This window comes from Pantherophis guttatus, chromosome 3 (genome assembly GCF_059756535.1).
Source record: "Pantherophis guttatus breed Tessera chromosome 3, ASM5975653v1, whole genome shotgun sequence".
NCBI classification, from domain to species: domain Eukaryota; kingdom Metazoa; phylum Chordata; class Lepidosauria; order Squamata; family Colubridae; genus Pantherophis; species Pantherophis guttatus.
The window spans coordinates 117,517,357-117,541,153 of record NC_142065.1 but is presented as its reverse complement, the minus strand read 5'-3'; the positions used below and the strand labels follow the sequence as shown (position 1 = coordinate 117,541,153).

General features: G+C 44.0%; 1 protein-coding gene across 1 annotated transcript in view; it reads left to right on the top strand.

The window, feature by feature from the left end:
- LOC117660100 (uncharacterized) overlaps window positions 1-23,797 on the top strand; it is a 239,425-nt gene that overhangs the window by 114,151 nt on the left and 101,477 nt on the right. The gene's annotated exons all lie outside the window — the stretch shown is intronic.

Here is a 23,797-nt window from a genome sequence, read left to right as displayed (position 1 = left end):
CATCCCATGGAAAAAATGTCTTCCACAAAACCAGCCCCTGTTGCCAAAAGTTTGGAAATTCCTGCTCTACTCAGTAGTTCTTCATTATGGCCAACATTATAGAATCCAGATTGCCTTGTTCTCATTTGGCTTTCATAAATCCTTTCTTTTCCTATACTAATTAGCATTAAAGTCTTGCTACATGAGGAAGAGAGGCACTGAACAAAGACAAAATACATACATGAAATGTGAAGCAATTAATTAGACACATTAAATAAAATGAATTGGATTACAACTTTTTATTCCAAAATTTGCTGTTGTAATCAATTGCCTCACATTATGAAATACTTACATTTTCCCTGGTGTATATATTATGGGTATGTACAGTTCCAAACCAGAGTACCTCTCTATTCAACTGGACTGATCCAATCTCTGTATATTATGAGGGTTAGAGTCGAAATTACATGGGAATCAATTTTAAATGATAATGATATAACTAGTTTGCCATTGATTTCATGACATGAAGCAAATCCTTTTATTATCAGTCTGAATCAATGAAGGTTATAGACCATAATCTACCACCATAGTGCAGCAGTGATTGATAGATACATGTTTTTTTACTTCTCAGTCTAAGCTGTAGAGGTTCCATTCCTGAGGGAGGACTATAACCCCTAACTCTTTTAGTGGATGAGTAACAGGATTTTGAAAAGCTTGGCAATGTTTTACTTAAACCTTCATAAAGCAGTTAATTGAGTTAAATCCATGTGCTATCTTTTAGGTTGGGGGGGAAATAACATTTTTTTTCTCCTTGTATAGTTTGGCTAAAAAAGTTTGGCTGCTTCATTACATTAAAAAATGTGACTGCTTTCTAGAATAAATCTTGGACATAATTCTTTAGCTATCATTGTCATATTAAAGTTCTCCATGTATAATTGGAGAGATATACTTTCGTGGAACATTATTTAAAGAATTACAATAACACTTAGTATTTCATTATTACATATTGTTAGAATAATTGTAAATCAATATTTAACATTAAATATTAAAGTTGGTATGGCATGAACAAACTGAAATCTTGGGATTAATGTGGCACTCAGACCTTGGAGGCCCATGTGACAATTCCTGCTGAAAATTGGTAGATTTGTCCAGAATTATCACTTAAAGTATAGATGATTGCTATAGCTAGTATCCTAAACAATGGTTTTCATATTTCACATTTTATACTGATCAGACTGTCTCACTAGATTTTGTTGAGTTTCCTTATCATCAGAGTTTTAAAAATTATTCTTGTTGAACATGTATTTGCCAGAAAAATAATTTGCTTGAATAGATTGATAAATATAGAATAGAAAACCTTAGAATGGGTAGAAGGAAGAGCCACTGGGTCATGATAGTTTGGAAAATAAAGAAAATGTTGGATATATGAAAGCACTGCAGTTGCAACTGCCTTCCACTACAGTTCCTGTAGCAGTATATATGAAAAAGCCCAAGAAACAAACTGCAGACTGCAGACTGATAGTGAAACCAGAGGGCTAATCCAGTGACTCTTGCCAAGTGTGACACAGCTGTGGTATTCAAATGGGAATGCCACAATAAAGTTGCACATGAGCACATCTCACCTAGACTGCTTCTGCATACTACTAATGGATCTCTGCAGCTCCAGCTGTGGGAATAGAAAACCACATAATAGAGGAGAGCTTGATGGAATGATATATATTAAGCCTTGATGGTGAGAGATAAAATTGTAGAGTTCTGTAATGAACTTCTATCCATTGATTCTTGTCTTGGGAGCTTTGAAGAATAAGTTGACTCCCACTTCTCTGGGCAGCCCATCATGTTCTGGAAGACAGTTATCATGTCATACCTAATTAGCAATAGCAATAGCACTCAGACTTATATACTGCTTCATAATGCTTTACAGTACTTTCTAAGCATTTTACAGAGTCATCATATTGCCCCCAACAATCTGGGTCCTTATTTTATTAACCTAGGAAGGAAGGAAGGCTGACTCAATCTTGAGCCAGTGAAGATCAAATTCCTGTCAGTGAACTGAATTAGCTTGCGATACTGCATTCTACTCAGTGGTGGGTTCCTCCCGGTTTGGTCCGGTTCAGCTGAGCCGGTAGCGGTGACGATACGAAGTCACCGAACCGGTTCTCCCACCCACCCACGTTATTCTTACCTTTTATTTGGTCCCACCCCCAATCTATTGCTGCCTCCTGAGTCCCAGCTGATGACTAGAGGGAAAAAAACTGTTTAAACTCTTGCCGCGGGGCTTCAAAGGGCCGTCCTATAGCTGATCAGTGTTAAAAGCAAACAAATGAGTCGGGTCGTAAGTGTGAGGACTGGCCGTAAGTGTGAGGACCTTCCAGAAATGACTCTGACCAGCTAGCCACGCCCACCTAGTCACATGACCTCCAAGCCACACCCACAAAATAAGTCACGCCCACAGAACCGGTAGTAAAAAAAATTAGAACCCACCCCTGATTCTACTGCACCACCACAGCTTCTAATTCTTCTTATTAGGCTAGACATACCTTCCCTTATCCATTCCTTGTACATTTATCCTACAGACTCTTATCTAGTTAGTTGCTCTTCTCTGCACTCTTTCTAAGGTCTCAGATTTATTTATTTATTTTACCAATAGTGACCAGAATTGGAGGCAGTATTCCAAGAGTGGTATCTCTAGTGCAGTGTAAAACAGTCCTATCACTTTTTGTGTTCTTGATGCTAGCCCTCTGTTCATGCAGTTGCTACTGTTGAGCCAGGTAATGCCTATTCTATATCTGTGCATTTGATTTTTCCTGGCTAGGTGCAGGATCTTACTTTTCACACCACTGAATTGCATCTTGTTCCTAGGCCTCAATGCTCAAGTCTGCCCAGATCCTTCTAAATCTTGAGTCTATCCTGCAAAGTGTTAACAATTCTCCCCAACTCCCCAATCATCTGCAAATTTGATGAGCCGATCCTTTTATCTAGATCATTTATGAAGATAGTGAAGAGCACTGGGCCCAAAACAGAACATTGGGGTAACCCACTGCATGCAGATCTATTTCCCTTGAGAACTATACCCACTCCATGTAGATCTATTTCCATTGAGAACTATATGCTGAGTGTGGTGTGTCAGCCAACTGTGAATCCATCTAGTGGTGGTACTGTCTATCCCACATTATTATATCTTACTAAGAAGTAAATAAAAAATTTAAAAAAATATTTTATATAAAATAAATAATAGTAATAATAATTACCTCTAATACCATAAAACATCAACATCTGCCTACCCCAGGTCCTTGGAAAAGATTTAATAGATGAATAAATATGCAAAATCCAGTTTTAATATCTGGCTCACTGAGCAACGAATCAAAATAAAATTTTCTTCATTTTATGAGAGCATTTTATAGAATAACATTCTTAAATTACTGGAAGCCAGATTATGGTTGATCTTGGTATGATAGTATGAAAGTGGAAGTAAATTGTGAGACTCTCTCCAAAGGATATGTTCAATCAAAGTTTAGGTAGCCACCTGTTGCAGTTGCTTTCAATTTAGCTTAGTCGTCTTTCCATTCTATTATTCTATGATTTTATTATTATATTATGGTAAAGATTTATTTTAAAGGAAAAAGCACTTTTGGTGTCCCCTTGTTCCAGACTCTAGCCCATGATAAATATGAAAGCACAGATACCAAAATCTGATACCTGATTTAATAATCTTTTGCCCTATCAAAAGTCAAAGTAAATCAGCAAAACAATTCCAAATATTGATTCTGAGAAAACAGAAAAGCATACTATGGTAATTGAAGCAAGAAGGTGAGAGTGATTATAGTTTATGGTACATACATACTTTCCAAATTAGTCATGTAGAAAAAATGTGAAAAGTAGTAAACAAACAAAACAAAGTAACAGAGAGAAGAAAGAATTATCATTGGTGATACAATCAGATGTTTAGACTGATTTGGCATTTTTATCTACTATCAAATCCTTACTTGGGAGAGGCAGATGTTGTTGATAATTGTTGTTGTTGTTGATAATTGTTGTTGTGTTAAAGATAATCCCAGGATGTAAACTATTCTAAGTAAACATACCTTTTGCAATTGACTAAATGTGATTTTGTCAATGCCAATGGCATTCAAGGGCTGCTCCTGATATTTTGGGATTGTACTCAAGACACCTATTACTACTCACTTCCGGTTTGCTGCTGGCCGCCGCCAGATGTTCCCTCGGGATCGTCAGCTTCCATTGCCTGTTAGAGCCGCCTTCACAGCAGAATGGCGGCTCGAAAAAACTCCGTTTCCATGAGGAAACGGAGATAGAGCCGGCAGGGGTGGGTAGAACTCTCTGCATAGTCCCAAAAGTTTTTCTTTTACTTTTGGGACGGAGCGGATGAGATGCCCCATATCCCCAGCCGCTGCTCCGGGCTTTGGGAGACCTCTGCTAATGCAGAGCCAGGCGTCAAGAGCAAGCCTGCGAATTTAACAGATTATTCAAAGAAAATGTGAGCTGGACCTGTAATACTGAATCGCAAGTATTTTACTTATCTTTTAAAAAAACTACTTAAGAGAAAAGAGGAAAGGAAAGGGAGAAAAAAAAGCCTTTTAAAATGGCGTCTGCCGTGGCTGGAGAAGAGGCTGAAAGGGAAAGTCCTTCCGTTTTCTATTACTACAATGTAGCGGAATAAATACCACTGGCTACATTTGTAGACAAAACTTCGCTCCTGTGTCTTTTTCTCTCTTTTTTTTCCCTGGAGACTTGACATTGTTTTTGATTGGAAAGAAGTCTTTTTTCTTGTTTTTTTTTCCTTTTAACAAAGCTTGCCTGGGCGGAAACATGGCACTGAGACTCATAAAGTCAGACAAACAAGTAGTGGGGGGGGGATTCCCCCACTAACAATTTAAAGGAACAAGTTTTAACTCTCCAGTCTCAGAAACCTGATTTCAATATAATAGAATTTCTCTTAGAGGAGATTGAAAGAAGGGATGAGATTGTGAATCAGCATCTTGAAAAATTTAAGCAGGAAATTAAAGAATTGGTGAAATCTAAGTTTGATTTTTTGGAGCGAAAAATTTTAAAAGTGGCTAATGGTTTTTCAGAATTTATGATACAGTTGGATACAAATACTAATTTACTAGAGTCTAAAATGGAAGAAACTCAAGATAAATTGGACAATAGAATCCAAAAAATTGAAAATGATTTGATAAACACTCAGGATAATAGTTCAGAAGAAAAACCTAAAATGGAGGCTGATCAAAAGTCTGGTAACGTAGAAAATCTGCAACAGAGGATTGAAAGAGAAGTTCTAATGGTACAATATAATTTCACAGAATATGCGATAAGACTGAGAGGTTTGCAGGAAAATAACAGAGATGATTTAAGGAAAATATCTTCTGAAATTCTAGCTGAGATTTTAAAGGTTCAACCTGAGGAAGTGTTTTGTAGGATTGACAGAGTTTACAGAATAAACTCCTGGATTGCCAAGCAAAGGCAACTGCCTAGAGATGTGGTGATTTATTTTACAGATAAAGAAATTAGGAATAATATTGTGCAAAATTCCTTCAATTCTAATTTGCAATTGTATGGAAGAAAGATTTGGATCTACAAAGAACTCCCACCTAAGATATTAACGGAAAGGAAGAAATTTGGTTTTCTGGTGGCTGAGTTAAAAAAGAGAAATATCCCATTTAGGTGGGACGCCCCAGTTGGTATCATATTGAGATATCAAGGAGAAAGATACCAGCTAAATACTGTTGAAAGAGCGGAAGAATTTTATCAAAATAGGTTGATGAACTTAACATCTTCAGGTATAATACAGGATAAGCAGAAGGAGCTGGAAATAAAGGGAAAATATCGAATTACAGAGACTGTACCAGATAAATTGTCTTTGGATTTTTCGGATACCCCAGCTGGATTATCTACAAATTTGAGAGAAGTGGCATCTGACTTTAACGTGATGACTTATCAAGTCAAGGACAAGCATGGAAACCAATTAGGGGATATACAAGGGATAAAAAAGAAACATGAGACACAAAAACAAAACCAACAAGACCAATCTACAAAGCAGAATGAAAACCGATTAGTTGATACACAATCTGTAGAAAGGAAACCAGGATCGAAATCAAACCCACAAAAAGAAAAGAAAAAAAGAAATAGGTTATATAAAAATAGAAATTTCTAAATCAAGCAACAGTGAAGCCAGTGACTTTAAAAAATGAATGAGTATGTGAAAATATAGAGGAGGCGACGTATTGATTAATATTATCCTGAGGATAGTGACAGATCTCTGCATTGCCGTAATCTTGGGATGTGAAAAGAGCCTTAAACTGATGGATTTGAATTATCCACTTTGGAATCCTTTTTTGTCCTGACAAATATATTATAATTATCTTGAATCATAACGCAAGAGAATTACGCTGGGGCAAGCAGAAGATCAGGTTGTTACCCACTACAATGATGGGAATCAATAATCCTGATGAAAGCCACAATTATTACTATATGGAATATAATTATAATGTCACTCGGGTGGTTGTTTTTACTTTTATACATATAAGAGGATATTCACTACTGATGGGGGCAGATATGATTGAAGATTTTGAATAAACTGTTGCATCAGCAAGCCATGTTACCCTATTATGGATGATGGTCCTAACAATCCAGTGGAAAGACTTTAAAGAAGATATTATATGGACTATAAATTTAAAGTCATTGTCTTTTCTTTTTTATTTAGATATAATGGATATATATACATATATTTTTAAGTAGCGTGGGCAGTGAATCAAAGATATTAAGAATTGTTGTGTATGGTAATTTTGCAGGACAGTGGGTGAATAAGTTTGCAGATTGATTAGTTTAAGAAAAGGGATTTTTAAGTGATATATTTAGGGGAGTGGAGGAAATGGATAGAGTGGAATAAATGTTAAATTAGATTTTATGGGGAAGGCCGCTTTGAAATGTTATAGTAATATATATAGAAGATTAAATGTTAAAGTAGGATTTATTGTATAGTCTTAAAGTGGAAGGTGGTTTTGAATTGTTGTAATAATATATAGATATAAGTTTGGGAGAAGAAAAAAAAGGGCAGATTATTGCCAAATTGGGAGTTATAATACTATTATGCTAAATTAGAAGTTATTTTACAATGTTATAGTATAATGTCTTTTTTTTTCTTTCTTGAAATGTATGGATAAAGGGGGATGTTATAATATTAATAATATTTTTAGTAAGTAAAGGTCAGTATTTAGAGGAGGGAGTAAATAATCTGTTACGAATTAGGTTTTTTGTTACGAAGAAGTCACAGGGGGGATGGGTGGGGAGGGGGGGTTAGGGAGGGGGAGGGGGAAAAAAGGGGGAAAAATTTGTATTTGAAAACTTTTTCAATAATAAAAAAAAAAGACACCTATTACTACTGATACTATTTTTGCTTTCTATTACCTTTGCTTTGCTTTCCCATTGCTTTCTACTTCTATTTGCAGGTCCTTATATTTTGTGATTTTCTCCAGTTCTTAAATTTAGATTTTATTCCACTTCTATACCGCCCTTCTCCCAAAGGACTCAGGGCAGTGTACAGCCATCTTAAAACACATATACACTTACAAAATTTTAAAACAATTTAAAAACAAATATATAATAATTTGGCCCACAAAATTAAAAGCTAACAGACACCCAATTTAAAATTCCTATTAGGCCAGCCCAGCTTGTTGGAATAAAAGAGTCTTCAGGGCGCGGCAAAAGGTACGCAGGTCGGGGATCATATGAACCTCTAGGGGCAGCTCATTCCAGAGGGCTGGTGCCACCACAGGGAAGGCTCTCCCCCTGGGTGTCGCCAGTCGACATTGTTTGGCCGACGGCACCCTGAGGAGCTCCTCTCTGTGGGAGTGTATTGGCCGGTGGGAGGCTATCGGTGGCAGAAGGTGATCTCGTATATACCCTGGTCCTAAACCATGGAGCGCTTTAAAGGTGGTAACCAACACGTTGAATCGCACCCAAAAGACCACCGGGAGCCAGTGCAGCTTGCGCAGGAGAGGTGTTACATGAGTGCGCCATGTCTCCCCCATAATCACCTGCGCGGCCGCATTCTGGACCAGTTGGAGCCTCTGAGTGCTCTTCAAGGGGAGCCCCATGTAGAGAGCGTTACAGTAGTCCAGATGGGATGGGACGAGGGCATGAGTGACCGTATGCAATGCATCCGCAGGGAGGCGGAGCCGGTAAGATGGTTCCGCCCCAGGCGCCTGATGGAACCTGACAGATTCCAGATGGAGCTTGGGCCATTTCCTGAGGCTCTGGCACACGCCTCGACTGGAGACCTAGTGGCCGCCTGGGATAGGGCGGCCGCTGGAGCTCTGGATCGGGTCGTGCCTTTGCGGCCTCTGACCCGGCGCCAATCTCAATTGGCTCCTTGGTTTACCGAGGAGCTGAGGGAGTTGAAGCGCCGGAAAAGACGCCTAGAGAGTAGTTGGAGGGCCAGTCTTTCTGAATCTGACCGGACACTAGTAAGATCCCATGTTAGGAATTACCTAGTGGCGATAAAAGCAGCGAAATGTAGCTATTTTGCTGCTCTTATTGCATCATCAGATAACCGCCCGGCCGCCCTCTTTAGGGTGACCTGCTCCCTGCTCCACCAGGAAGCGCGGGAGGACCCCTTGGAGGGTAGAGCCGAGGATTTTGTTCAGTATCTGTATGACAAAATCACTCAGATTCGGGAAGATTTGGACTCCGACTGGGTAGTCTCAGGGGGGGAGACTGGGACAGGTCTTGAGAATGTTATCTGGGATAACATTCTGGGATGAGGCGCCTCGAGGTCGACCTCTGTCCCCCTGCCAACACAAACTGCATACAATCAGAGAGGAAGGAGGAGAACCACCGCAACACGGTGCCCCCCACTTCCAACCCCTCCAATCGTCGCAGCATGATACCATGGTTGATGGTATCAAAAGCCACTGAAAGATCTAATAAGACCAGGACAGAGGAGCAGCCCCTGTCCTGAGCCCTCCAGAGATCATCAACCAATGCGACCAATGCCGTTTCCGTGCTGTACCCCGGCCTGAAGCCCGACTGGAACAGATCTAGATAGACAGTTTCATCCAGGTACTGGGGAAGTTGTTGTGCCACCACACTCTCAAAGCGAAGGTTGGAGACTGGATGATAGTTCACTAATACAGCCGGGTCCAGGGAGGGCTTCTTGAGGAGGGGCTTCACCACCACCTCTTTCAGAGAGGGAGGGAAGAAACCCTCACTCAAAGAAGCATTAATAATCCCCTGGAGCCAGCCTCGTGTAACCACCCGGGAGGCCAGCACCAACCAAGAGGGACACGGGTCCAATAAACATGTGGCAGCGCTAAGCCTACCCAGAATCCTGTCCATGTCCTCAGGAGTCACAAGGTCAAACCCCTCCCAGATAACATTCTCAAGACCCACCTCCGTCACCCCATCTGAATCTACCCAATCTGAGTCCAGGCCTTCCTGAATCTGATTGACTTTGTCATGCAGGAATTACACAAAATCCTCAGCCCTGCCCTGGAAGGGGTCTTCCCTCGCTCCCAGATGAAGGAGGGAGCGGGTCACTCTAAACAGGGCTGCTTGGCGGTTCTCTGCAGACCTGATAAGAGCGGAAAAATAATTAGATTTTGCCGCTCTTATCGCCACTAGGTAGATCTTAATATGAGACCTCACCAATGTTCAGTCAGATTCGGAGCAGCTGGCCCTCCAGTCGCTCTCCAGGCGTCTTTTCTGGCGCTTCATCTCTCTCAGCTCCTCAGAAAACCAGGAAGCCAATTGAGATAGGCACCGGGTCAGAGGCCGCAAAGGCATGACACGGTCCAAAGCTCCAGCGGCCATCCTATCCCAGGGGGCCACCAGTTTTTCCATCGCACCATGAGCCAGAGCCTCAGGGAATGGCCCAAGCTCCGTCAGGAACCTATCAGGGTCCATCAGGCACCTGAGACGGAACCATCTAGTCGGTTCTGTCTCCCTGCGGCAAGGGGTAGCGGTTCAAAAGTCCATGCAAAGGAGAGAATGATCAGACCATGACAAGGGTTTGGTGACTAAATCCCCTATTTCCAGATCATTCTGCCACTGACCAGAGACAAAAATCAAATCCTTCAAAATCAAATCCTTCAAAATCAAATCTTTCTCCTTTATCCTGCTGCAATGTCCACTATCCAGACTTTTTTGGTTTTCTTATTGACAGTTGTAATTCTGGGCTGTTACATGGCAAATACTTCTCTGGTTGAATTCTAAAGTCCTGTCACACTTTAGTTTCTTCATTTTCTATTTCATTTTCTCAAGAAGCCTTCTCTGGACCTGGCCGTTTTGGCAAACTACCATCCAGTCTCCAACCTTCGCTTTGTTGTGAAGGTTGTGGAGAGTGTGGTTGCGCAACAGCTCCCACAGTACCTGGATGAAACCGTCTATCTAGATCCGTGCCAGTCCGGCTTCAGGCCTGGGTACAGCACGGAGACGGCATTGGTCGCATTGGTGGATGATCTCTGGAGGGCTCGGGACAGGGGTTGTTCCTCTGTTCTTGTCCTGTTAGACCTCTCAGCGGCTTTTGATACCATCGACCATGGTATCATGCTGCGCTGGTTGGAGGGATTGGGGGTGGGAGGCACCGTGTTGCGGTGGTTCTCCTCCTATCTCTCTGACTGGTCGCAGTCTGTGTTGGCAGGGGGGCAGAGGTCGACCTCGAGGCGCCTTGCTTGCGGGGTGCCACAAGGGTCGGTCCTCTCGCCGCTCCTGTTCAACATTTATGTGAAGCCGCTGGGTGAGATCATCCGTGGTTTTGGGGTGCGATGCCATCTGTACGCTGATGACACTCAGCTGTACATCTCCACCCCAGACCACCCCAATGATGCCCTCGAAGTGATGTCCCAGTGTCTGGAGGCCGTGCGGGTCTGGATGGGGAGGAACAGGCTTCGACTCAACCCTTCCAAGACCGAGTGGCTGTGGATGCCGGCGTCCCGGTATAGCCAGATGGTGCCATCGCTGGCTATTGGGGGCGAGTCACTGACCCCCGCAGAGGGGGCTCGCAACTTGGGCGTCCTCCTGGACACATGGCTGTCTTTAGAAGAACATATGACGGCCGTGGCCAGGGGGGCTTTTTATCAGGTTCGCCTGATACGCCAGTTGCGTCCCTTTCTGGATCGGGACTCCTTATGCACAGTCACTCATGCCTTGGTCAGGTCACGCCTGGACTACTGCAACGCTCTCTACATGGGGCTCCCCCTGAGGAGCACCCGGAGGCTCCAGCTGGTGCAGAATGTGGCCGCACGGGTGATTATGGGAGTGACATGGCGCTCCCACGTAACACCTCTCCTGTGCGAGCTGCATTGGCTCCCGGTGGTCTTCCGGGTGCGCTTTAAGGTGTTGGTTCTCATCTTTAAAGCGCTCCATGGCTTAGGGCCAGGGTATTTGCGAGACTGCCTGCTGCTACCAATAACCTCCCACCGGCCAATACGCTCTCACAGAGAGGGCCTCCTCAGGGTGCCGTCGGTCAGGCAATGTCGGCTGGCGGTCCCCAGGGGGAGAGCCTTCTCTGTGGGGGCACCCGCCCTGTGGAATGAACTGCCTCCTGGAATACAATTGATCCCGGACCTCCGGACCTTCTGTAAAGCCCTGAAGATATTTTTATTCCATCAAGCCGGCCTAGCCTAAATGGTTTTTAAATTGGGATTTTAAATTTTATGGATTTGGGGGTTTTAAATTGGAAGCTAGTGATTTAATTCTTTTTAATTATCTTAACTTTTGTATTTGTATGTTTCTTTAATTTTGGCTGTTCACCGCCTGAGTCCCTTCTGGGAGAAGGGCAGTATATAAATTAAATTAATAAATAAAATAAATAAATATTACTTCGTCTATTTTGTGGTCCTACCAGAGGTGGTATTCAGCAGGTTCTGACCAGTTCTGGAGAACTGTAGTGGAAATTTTGAGTAGTTTGGTAAAAACCCCCTCTGACTGGCCCCGCCCCCATCTATTCTTTGCCTCCCGAGTCCCAGCTGATCGGGAGGAAATGGGGATTTTGCAGTAACCTTCCCCTGGAATGGGGTGGGAATGGAGATTTTACAGTATCCTTCCCCTGCCATGCCCACCAAGCCATACCTACCAAGCCATGCCATGCCCACCAAGCCACGGCCACAGAACTGATAGTAAAAAAATTTGAATCCCACAACTGGGTCCTACCATTCTTGCTTGCAGGGAAATGTATTTCTTGAGGATATTCCAATATAGTAGGAATGTTGGTAGGAGGGAAAACAGAGCAATGTTGCTCTAGAAATATTGTATCGATCTCACCCCACTATTGGCTCAATTGCAATAGCTGCCCCTCACTCCTCTAAATCAGATTATCAGATCAATAAAATGGTGAAAGTAAACAAGGATTCTGACCAGAATATTGTCCTGAAAAATAAATATAAATTCTGGCCAGTTTATCCAAGACACAGAGTCAAGGCTCTTCACCAGGATGCCACACAATTGCCAATGGTTGGGGCAATTATCTTTTTTATTGGAGAAAGATATTGGAGAGTTTCACAAAGAATAAGTTAACTGCCTGGCTCTGTTTCTGTCATTGTACAATGGCCAACCGAATTCCTGAAGTCCCTTTATAATTCAGGAATAACTTAACTTTTTTAAGTCTCTGCCTAATCTTCTTGGCGGTTGTTGTGACTTTTACTTCATTTCTATCTTGTATTATATAATTTTGTTTTTGCAGTTTGGAATGCATACATAGATAAAATCTCTAATATATGATCTCTAATATATGACAATAAATTTTAGCACTGTTCCAACTTCATACTTTATAATGATTGATGGAATAAAAAAAATTTTCTTCAAGTTCTGCTATAATGAGATTTGATTCTAGAAAAAGAATTGTATTTCTAGAAAGAAACATTTGAATTAAGAAGAAAAGTCCCTCTGGTACTAAAGAATATTTTCCTTATAAAGATATTGAACTTGTCTGTTACATCAAACTTTGTTCTAACTGTTCAAGATTGTGTTTATATGGTATCAATTATTCCTCCTATATTAGAGAAGCATTTTTCTCATTTAGTTATCCAAATTATTTATGAGGGTTTCTCTATTTTCATAAGTGCTCTTTGAGTAAGTTTTTTAAATTGCAAATTTTGAATTACTTGTGCCTTCAAGTTGTCTTGACTCCTAGTAACTGCCTGGACTTGTGTATGTAGTTTTCTTTGTAAGATATCAGAAGTGGTTTGCCATTGCCTTCATTTTAGAGCTGAGAGAGAATGACTGGCCAGGTTACCCAACTGGGCATTTTGCCTAAGGCAGGATTAGAATTCATAGTGCCCTGGTTTCTAACCTAGTGCCTTAATGATTACATTCATCAAACCAATTCTCATCTGTGAATGTACTTAATAATTATTCCAGTTAGCTTTTTGATGAGTATATCATGGGATGTTTTGTCAAATGTGTTGTTGAAATGATTGTGTCCACAGCATTCCTCATCTCTGGACATGAGATTTGTCAAAAATAAGAGTATTTATTATGATAAATCTATTCTGATCTTTTAAAAAATCGCTGCATTGTTAAGTTGCTTACAGACAGTTTCCACTATGATCTGCTGTATCAGATTCATGATCATAGTCCAGCATTTCTTTCTTACAATGGACAACCAGATGCAGGAGATGGCTAAGATCTCCATCAATGTATAATATAATAATTTATTTTAATATTGCCATGTTTTCTTCTTCTGTGAATATTGATCTACCTCACATAGAATAAAATAGAATCTGGAAGGGACCTTGGGGGTCTTCTAGTCCATCCCTCTGCTCAAGCAGGAGAATCTATACTATTTCAGATAAGTGACTGTCTAGAGACTCTCCTTAAAAACATCCAGTGAGGGAGTGCCCACAATTTCTGAAGGCAAGCTGTTCCACTGGTTAATTGTCCTCACTGTTAGAAAGTTTCTCCTTAATTCCAGGTTGCTTCTCTCTTTAATTAGTTTCCAACCATTGTTTCATGTCCTGCCCTCTGGTGCTTTGGGGAATAATTTGATCCCCTCTTCTTTGTGGCAGCCCCTCAAATACTGGAATACTGCTATCATGTTATCCCTAATTCTTCTTTTCTTTAGACTAGCCAAACCCAAATTCTGCAGCCCTTCTTCATATGTTTTAGTTTCCAGGCCTTTGATAATCTTAGTTGCTCTTCTCTGAACTTTTTCCAAAGTCTCAACATCTTTTTTGTATCATGGTGACCAAAATTGGTTGCAGTATTTGAGGTGTGGTCATGATTATATATACACTGCTTAAAATTCAAGATTGCTATAATAATAATAATAATAATAATAATAATAATAATAATAATAATAATAATAATAATAATAATAATAATAATAATAATAATAATAATTTTATTTCTATACCGCCCTTCTCCCGAAGGACTCAGGGCGGTGTACAGCCTATTTAAAAACACAAGACAAAACAGCAATTAAAATTTAAAATAATTAAATAAATTTGGCTCAAATTTAAAACCCCAGAAAATTTAAATACCCCAATTTAAAACTATTATGTTGATAGCCCGGCCTGGCGGAACAACAGGGTCTTCAGTGAGCAGCGAAACACGCGAAGGTCGGAGATCTTACGTATTTCCGGGGGCAGTTTGTTCCACAGGGCTGGGGCTCCCACAGAGAAGGCCCTCCCCCTGGGTGTCGCCAGCCAACATAACTTGGCCGATGGCACCTGGAGGAGACCCTCTCTGTGGGAGCGAACTGGTCGGTGGGAGGCTATTGGTGGCAGAAGATGGTCTCGGAGGTACCCGGGTCCTATGCCATGGAGCGCTTTAAAGGTGGTAACCAACACCTTGAATCACACCCGGAAGACCACCGGGAGCCAGTGCAGCTCGCGCAGGAGGGGTGTCACGTGGGCACAACGAGTTGTGCCCATAACCACCCACGCGGCCGCATTCTGGACCAGTTGGAGCCTCCGAGTGCTCTTCAAGGGGAGCCCCATGTAGAGAGCATTACAATAGTCCAACCAGGAAGTAACAAGGGCGTGAGTGACCGTGCGCAGGGCGTCCCGGTCCATAAAGGGCTGCAACTGGTGAATCAGGTGAACCTGATAAAAGGCCCCCCTGGCCACGGCCGTCATATGCTCTTCTAAAGACAGCCACGCGTCCAGGAGGACACCCAGATTGCGAGCTCTCTCCGTGGGGGGGGGGGCAAAGATTCACCCCCAATAGTCAGCGATGGCACCTGCTGACTATATCGGGGCGCCGGGAGCCACAGCCACTCAGTCTTGGAGGGGTTGAGTCTGAGCCTGCTCCTCCCCATCCAGACCCGCACAGCGTCCAGGCAGCGAGACATCACATCAAGGGCATCGTTGGGGTGGTCTGGGGTGGAGATGTACAGCTGAGTATCATCAGCGTACAGATGGCACTTCACCCCAAAACCACGGATGATCTCACCCAGCGGCTTCACATAAATGTTGAACAGGAGGGGCGAGAGGACCGACCCTTGTGGCACTCCCCATGCGAGACGCCTCGAGGTCGACCTCTGTCCCCCTGCCAACACGAACTGCGAGTGGTCGGAGAGGAAGGAGGAGAACCACTGCAAAACAGTGCCCCCTATTCCTAACCCCCTCAATCGCTGCAGCATGATACCATGGTCGATGGTATCAAAAGCCGCTGAGAGATCTAATAGGACTAGGACAGAGGAGCAACCCCTGTCCCGAGCCCTCCAGAGATCATCCACCAACGCGACCAATGCCGTTTCTGTGCTGTACCCCTGCCTGAAGCCCGACTGGTATGGGTCTAGATAGATAGCTTCATCCAGGTGCCGGGGAAGTTGTCGTGCCACCACGCTCTCAACAACCTTCGCCACAAAACGAAGGTTGGAGACTGGACGATAGTTGGCTAATTCAGCCGGGTCCAGGGAAGGCTTCTTGAGGAGGGGCCTCACTACCGCCTCTTTCAAGGCGGCAGGAAAGGCACCCTCACTCAAAGAAGCACCTATAACCCCCTGGAGCCAGCCTCGTGTAACCTCCCGGGAGGCCAGTACCAACCAGGAGGGACACGGGTCCAGTAAACACGTGGCAGCACTAATCTTACCCAGAACCCTGTCCACATCCTCGGGAGTCACAGGATCAAGCTCCTCCCAGATAACATTCTCAAGATCTGCCCTCGTTTCCTCCCATGGACTCATCCAATCGGAGTCCAAGCCATCCCGAATCCGAGCGACTTTATCGTGCAGGAATTGCACAAAATCCTCAGCACGACCCTGCAAGGGATCTTCCCGCACTCCCCCCTGAAGAAGGGAGTGGGTCACCCTAAACAGGGCAGCTGGGTGGTTCTCTGCAGATGCGATAAGAGCAGAAAAATGGTTAGATTTTGCCGCTTTTATCGCCACTAGGTAGGTCTTGATATAAGACCTACCGGACTGTGTCTGGTCGGAATCGGATTGACTAGTCCTCCAAATGCTCTCTAGGCGTCTTTTCCGACGCTTCATCTCTCTCAGCTCCTCAGAGAACCAAGGAGCCAATTGAGATTGGCATTGGGTCAGAGGCCGCAAAGGCACGACGTGGTCCAAAGCTCCAGCGGCCGCCCTTTCCCAGGCGGCCACCAGCTCTTCAGTCGAGTCATGTGTTAGAGTCTCAGGAAACGGCCCAAGCTCCGTCAGGAACCTTTCGGGATCCATCAGGTGCCTGGGACGGAACCATCTGGTCGGTTCCGTCTCCCTGCAGCGGGGGCAGGTGGTAGGAAAGTCTAATTGAAGGAGTGAATGATCTGTCCATGACAAGGGTTTGATATCTAGGTCCCCTCTACCAAGATCATTCAACCACTGACCAGAGACAAAAATCAAGTCCAGGGTGTGTCCCCCTATGTGAGTTGGGCCTTGAACTAACTGGGTCAGGTCCATGGCCGCCATGGAAGCCATGAACTCCCGAGCCACCTCTGACACCTCACCCGCGGATGGAAGGTTGAAATCCCCCATGACAATAAGTCTGGGGGTATCAACCGCCACCCCGGCAATGACATCGAGTAGCTCGGGCAGGGTCGCTGCCACGTGGCAGGGAGCCAGGTACGTAGTCAGCAAACCCATCTGCATCCCACGGCCCCACTTCACACAAAGGGACTCACACCCGGCTATCTGAGGAACAGTGGTCTCCCTCGGACAAAGACCTTCCTTAATAATCACCGCCACTCCCCCACCCCTCCCCTGGGCCCTTGGCTGATGAAATGCACGGAAACCTGGCGGGCACATCTCGACGAGGGGGACCCCCCCTCTTGGCCCAACCAGGTCTCCGTAATACCTGCCAGGTCCACACACCCCTCTAAAATAAGATCACAAATGAGGGGGGCTTTATTAACCACTGACCTGGCATTACATAACATCAGCCGCGGACCCTGGGCCTAAGGCTCTACACAACCCAGGACACGAGTCACGCAATGGGGGCCGAAGTGCGCAATCGCTCGGAGACAGCGCGTGCGCACCCCAACACTTGATATGACAACCTGCGCCTGTCGTACCTGCCCCTCCCACTCATTATTTCAATTACACAGCCCTTTCTGTCGTCCCCCTGCCCTCCGGTTAAATTTCCTTTCGCGACCCCTCTGCTGCAGCTAATCGACCCATCATCCCACGCAGTCGCTATCTGGACCCCTCCAGGTCCACTTTTACAACCCCCTCCCACCCTCTCGGGTCCCCTTAAAATTTTCCTTAAAAATTTGGCTAAAAAACCCCTCAACTAAATAAATATCTTGTCTGACACTGAATAGTCCCATTCTTTCATTTTACAATTTCATCTCAAAGAAAACAGTTGTTCTTTTGTATTATTATATTTGGAAATGTTGATAGGACTTATGTCAATTTGGTACATAATTTTGACCAACATTTCATTTTTACCCAATTGATAGATAATTTTATAAGAACTGTATTACTTCTCTGACTATGACTAGGTATGCTACAAAGCCCATTTGAATATTTTTACTTTTTCATAAAAGTATTCTTTAAGGTATAAAAATAATATTTTTTCTTTAAAGTTTTACATGTAGCAGAACAGTGTCTGGATGGCACAATTACAGTAAGCTAGTCTCCTAAAAAAAAGTGCCATCTAATTTGCAAGAATGTTTAATGCTGCTTAAATATCACAATGGAAAGTATCTCAGCTTTAAGTAGCTTATATGTATTATTTTTGGTGCCATTTCATTTTATTATGCATAAGAATATTTGCTATATGTATATTTATATTCTGCATTATCAATACCAAAGCACTCCTTTTCACAGAGAATTTTTAAGAAACCCAAAAAGAACATACATACACATGTGTGAATCAGTGGTGGGTTGCTCCTGGTTCGGTCCAGTTCTTGCGAATCGGTAGTAATGGTGGCAGGAGGCTCCGCCCACCCACCCGGATGTCATCATGAACAATCTGCACATGTGCAGAAGCTTCTGTGCATGTGCAGAAGCACACGCGCGCTCCCAGTGAGAACCGGTAGTGGAGGTAAGTAGAACTCACCCCTGGTGTAAATATTATATGTATGCTTGCAAAAATTAGGCAAGTGATTACCATGAAGATTAACTAATCCTTTCCTTTAAGAGTGGGAAAATGTACATTGGTTGGAAATGTTAGGGAAGAACCACAATTTTATAGTAACATTGACCCCTTAAGTTTGAATTATTACTATTATTATCATTCAGGTGGATAACTGATTATTAATTCAATAATTACATGTAGTACTTTTGGGAGATGTTATAAATACCAGAGTATTATAAGCAAGAAGGCTTATAACTGCCTGGCCTACTCGATGCCCTTTCGGGGTTGGTGGTGGAGTTCCCCTGACTTATGGTGCTGGGTGACTTCAACCTGCCTTCCCTGGGCGGGGGGGCGGGGGGGGCTCGGGAGTTCATGGCATCCATGGTGGCCATGGACCTGACTCAGATTATTCAGGGACCAACTCATTAGGGAGGACACACACCCGATCTTGTTTTTTATCTCGGAGCAGTGGCGTGTTATGCTCAGTGGAGGGGTATCTGTTGTTTCCCCCCTGTCATGGATCGACCATCATCTCCTCCGGTTGGACTTCCAGGGTGCCACCCCACCTTGCTGGGATGAGGAACTGACCATCTGGTTCCGCCCCAGGTGCCTGATGGACCCGGAGAGGTTCTAGATGGAGCTTGGGATAATCCCTCTCTCTCTCTCCCACACCCCGGTGGAGACGCTGGTGGAGGCCTGGGATAGGGCAGCCACTGGGGCTCTCGACCGTGTCATGCCTTTGAGGCCTCTGACCCGGTGCAGACCCCAACTTGCCCCTTGGTACACTGATGAGCTTCGGGGGATGAAGCGCAGGAGAAGAGGCCTAGAGAGCTGTTGAAGGACTAGTCGTTCCGAATCTGACTGAGCCCAGCTAAGATCGTTCACACGGTCTTACCTGGAGGCAATCACAGCGGCGAAGCATACATACTTCTCATCGTGTCTGTAGATAATCGCCCGGCTGCCATGTTTAGGGTATCCCGCTCCCTCCTGTATCAGAGGGTGGGGGAGGACCCTTTGCGGGGGCGAGCCAAGGAGTTTAGCCTTCATCTTTGGGACAAGGTCGCTCAGATTTGGGACGGCTTGGACTCTGACTGGGCAGGGTCAGACGGGAAGGAGGCGGTGGGTCTTGTTATCTGGGAAGAGTTCGATCCTGTTACCCCGGAGGAAGTGGACAGGATCATGAGGAAGCTGAGTGCGACCACTTGCATACTGGACCCGTGTCCCTCCTGGCTGGTTTATGCAGCTCGGGAGGTGACACGCAGCTGGATCCAGGCAGTGATAACGGCATCCTTGGATGGATGGAGTTTTCCCGACGCCTTGAAGGAGACGGTGGTTAGGCCCCTCCTTAAGAAACCTGCCTTGGATCCAACCATTTTGGGCAACCTTTGTCTGGTCTTCAACCTTCATTTTTTGGTGAAGGTTGTTGAGAGCGTGGTGGCACGTCAGTTTCCGGTGGCCCTGGATGAAGCAGATTACCTAGATCTGTGCCAATCGGGTTACAGGCCCGGTTACAGCACGGAGAAGGCATTGGTCACGCTGGTGGATGCTCTCTGGAGGGCTCAGGACAGGGGTTATTCCTCGGTCCTGGTCCTATTAGATCTCTCAGCAGCTTTTGATACCATTGACCATGGTATCTTGCTGCGACGCCTTGAGAGGTTGGGAGTGGGAGGCACCGTTTTACGGTGGTTTGCCTTCTACCCCTCGGGTCGTACGCAAGCGGTGTTGGCAGGGGGGCAGAGGTCGGCCATGAGGCCCCTCACTTGTGGGGTGCCCCAGGGGTCGGTCCTCTCACCCCTTCTGTTCAACATTTACATGAAGCCGCTGGGAGAGATCATCCGTGGTTTTGGGTTGGGGTATCATCAGTACGCTGATGATACCCAGCTTTTTATATCCACCCCGAACCAGCCCAATGATGTCCTTCACATGATGTCCCAGTGCCTGGAAGCGGTACGGATCTGGATGGGGAGTAACAGGCTTCGACTCCACCCGGACAAGACCGAGTGGCTGTGGATACCGGCATTTTGGCCCGAGCAAGAAGTTCCAACGCTGTCTACTGGGGGCGAGGTGTTGGCCCCCCCCCCTGTAGACAGGGCGCACAACTTGGGCATCCTCCTGGACTCTCCGGCTGAGTTTGGAGGGTCATATCATGGCCGTGACCAGGGGGGGCGTTTGCCCAGGTTCGCCTGGTGCACCAGTTGCGCTCATACTTGGACCGAGATGCCCTACACACAGTCACTCATGTGCTAGTCACCTCCCGGATTGACTACTGCAATGCTCTCTACATGGGGCTGCCCTTGAGGACCACCCAGAGGCTTCAGCTGGTACAGAATGTGGTCGCGCAGGTTGTTGCGGGAGGGTCCCGATACTCCAATATTACACCTCTCCTGCGTGGCTTGCATTGGTTGCCGGTTGCCCTCCGGGTGAGATTCAAGGTGCTGGTGTTAACCTATAAAGCCCTTCATGGCTTAGGCCCAGGCTATTTGTCGGACCACCTGCAACCAGCATCAACTTCCCATTGCCCGGTGCGCTCTCACAGAAAGGACCTACTCAGGGTGCCATCAGCTAGACAATGTCGGCTGGTGACCCCCAGGAGTAGAGCTTTCTCTGTGAGCGCCCCTACCCTTTGGAATCAACTTCCCTTGGGGCTCCGGTTGGCCCCTGACCTTCGCACCTTCCACCGTGAATTGAAAACCTGGCTATTTATGTCCCACAGCCTGGACTGATGGGGTAGTATATTTTAAATTTTTTAAAATTTTAAAACTTTTTAGATTTTTTGTGTATATTTGTTGATTTTAATAGTTGTTGGTCAATTGTTGTGTGAGCCACCCTGAGTCCTTGGAGATAGGGCGGCATACAAATTTAATAAATAAATAAATAAATAAATAAATAAATAAATAAATAAATAAATAAATAATAAGGAATATGTCTGGCCATTTCAGAATTAATATAACAACACCACTCCACTTCAATAAAAAAGTATCTTAATGGGGTACTGTGTTAAATGCAGAAATCAGCATTACCTTATAATAAGTGACACAGAGAGCATGAACAAGAAAAAACAGCAGGTTTATTAAATATATATATATATAGCTATATATATATTTCAAGCTTTTGCAAAAGGGTCCTCCCATGAAAGAGAGGACGTCTGACCACTTCGATTACACGTTTTTTTTTTTAATTTGATTTATATGCCGCCCTTCTCCGAAGACTCAGGGCGGCTTACAATGTGCTCAGCAATAGCCTTCATCCTTTTGTATATTTATACAAAGTCAGCTTATTGCCCCCACAAACTGGGTCCTCATTTCACCTACCTTAGAAAGGATGGAAGGCTGAGTCAACCTTGAGCCTTGGCGAGATTCGAACCCTGCAGTAATTACAGGCAGCTGGTCTTAATAAGCTTAATAACAGGGTGCCTTAAACCCCTGTACTACCAAGGCTCTTCAAACCAAGGCTCTTTAAACCAAGGTTTAAATACAGTTTTCAGGATACAGAAGCCCTATACAAATGGATACAAACGGTCCACCAGGGAATTGGTTTCAGGTCTTATATAACATATTTGGCACATGTTCCGCCCTGGAAATTCCCATCCAAAAATACCCTTCAAAAATACCCTACACAGATGTTTCCATGCTAAATGGTATTGTTATTTGTGGACTTCCCCTTCTGGAATGGGCAGGCCCCAAACAGACCCATTTCGGAATTTTACCAGAACATCCATTTCCTCAAAAATATGCATCACATATCCTGCAAAATAAGCATCACAGAAGCAAAACAATTCCTCTTCTCATGTTCTTATTGCTCAGTTATATAATCAGGTTATACAAGGTAAAATAAGGTACTTAAAATGGCGTAGCTCAGGGTATACTCTTTACAGGAATAAACCATATTTCTCTCATACTGTAACAAATTAAGAGAAATTTAATAGAACTGGAAATTAATATTATCTTACTATATGAGAATTCGACATAAAATCTGATTGGTGTTGCAACTATTATTTTCATACTATTGTACAAAAAGGGAAAAACAATATTTTCCCCATATACACACCACTGCTGAACAATCATGTCCCTCTTTCTGTTTTCTATGAATGAAAAGACTTTTCTGCAATTCTCTGTCTGAGCCTCAGAGTGCTGCTGTTGTCCAAGCTGATAGCCTGGGAGAGCATAGAGATTGAAAGGAGGCCTCCTAACTTGAGCAGCTCCCATCACTGCTGTGTAGAATAGAAGAAAATGAAAAGCAAAAGACCACACTGCTGCAAAGGGAGAAAAACATAAAGGCAATTATTATTTCTACTGATATTTCTTTCAATCCCAAGAGAATTTGGTCAGGTCATAAGAAGCTGGGAAAAAGAAATGACCTGATGGGGATCAGACTGATGGAGAAAAAGCACAGAAGGAATCGTAGGACACTCTTAGGGCAAGTTGCTTCTCCTGATTTTGTCATCCATCCACCATACTATTGCAGAACAAATTCCATACCTGAGAAGATGTCGAAGGGTTCCATAGTATGAAATCTTGCCAAGGAATTAAGTTTAAAAGAAAAAGAATTAAAATATAATAAACTACATTCCGTATCTTTGGATAAAATGCAGTTTTTGATGATCGATGCAGACAGTGGACATCTTTATGTAAATGATAGGATAGATAGAGAAGGAATCTGTGGAAAAAGCCTTCTGTGTCTTGTTAACTTAAAAGCTATGATGGAAAACCCTCAAAATATTTTCCATTTATCAGTGACAATCCTGGATATTAATGATAATGCACCCAAATTCCACAATAACAATATCAGCTTGGAAAAAGTGAACTAACTTTGCTAGGTACAAGATTTCTCATTGGAAAAGCCGAAGATCCAGATGGCCTCAATTCTGTCCAGAATTACATACTGAGTCCAAATCAATACTTCGCCTTGGAAGTTAGAGAGAGAAAAGATGGGCTTAAATATGCAGAACTGGTGCTGCAGAAACCCCTCGATCAGGAAAGCGAACAGAGCCTTCACTTGATCCTTACAGCCATGGATGGAGGTGAACCAAGGAAAACTGGAACTGCCCATATATGGATTAATGTCACTGATGCCAATGACTACCCACCCATTTTCACTCAAGATACATATACAGTTAATTTGAAAGAAAGTGTTCCAGTTGGATCCCTTGGGCTTCAGGTGGAAGCCTCTGATAAAGATGAAGGGACAAAGGCCCAAATCACATATCATTTCACCAATTTACTGCTGAACAAAAATTCAGATTGGATTCAATTAAAGGGACAATTTATCTGACAGTTTCTGGACTTTGAATAAACAGAAGAGTATACAATATCATTTGCAGTAAAGGATGGAGGTGCATTGGTGAC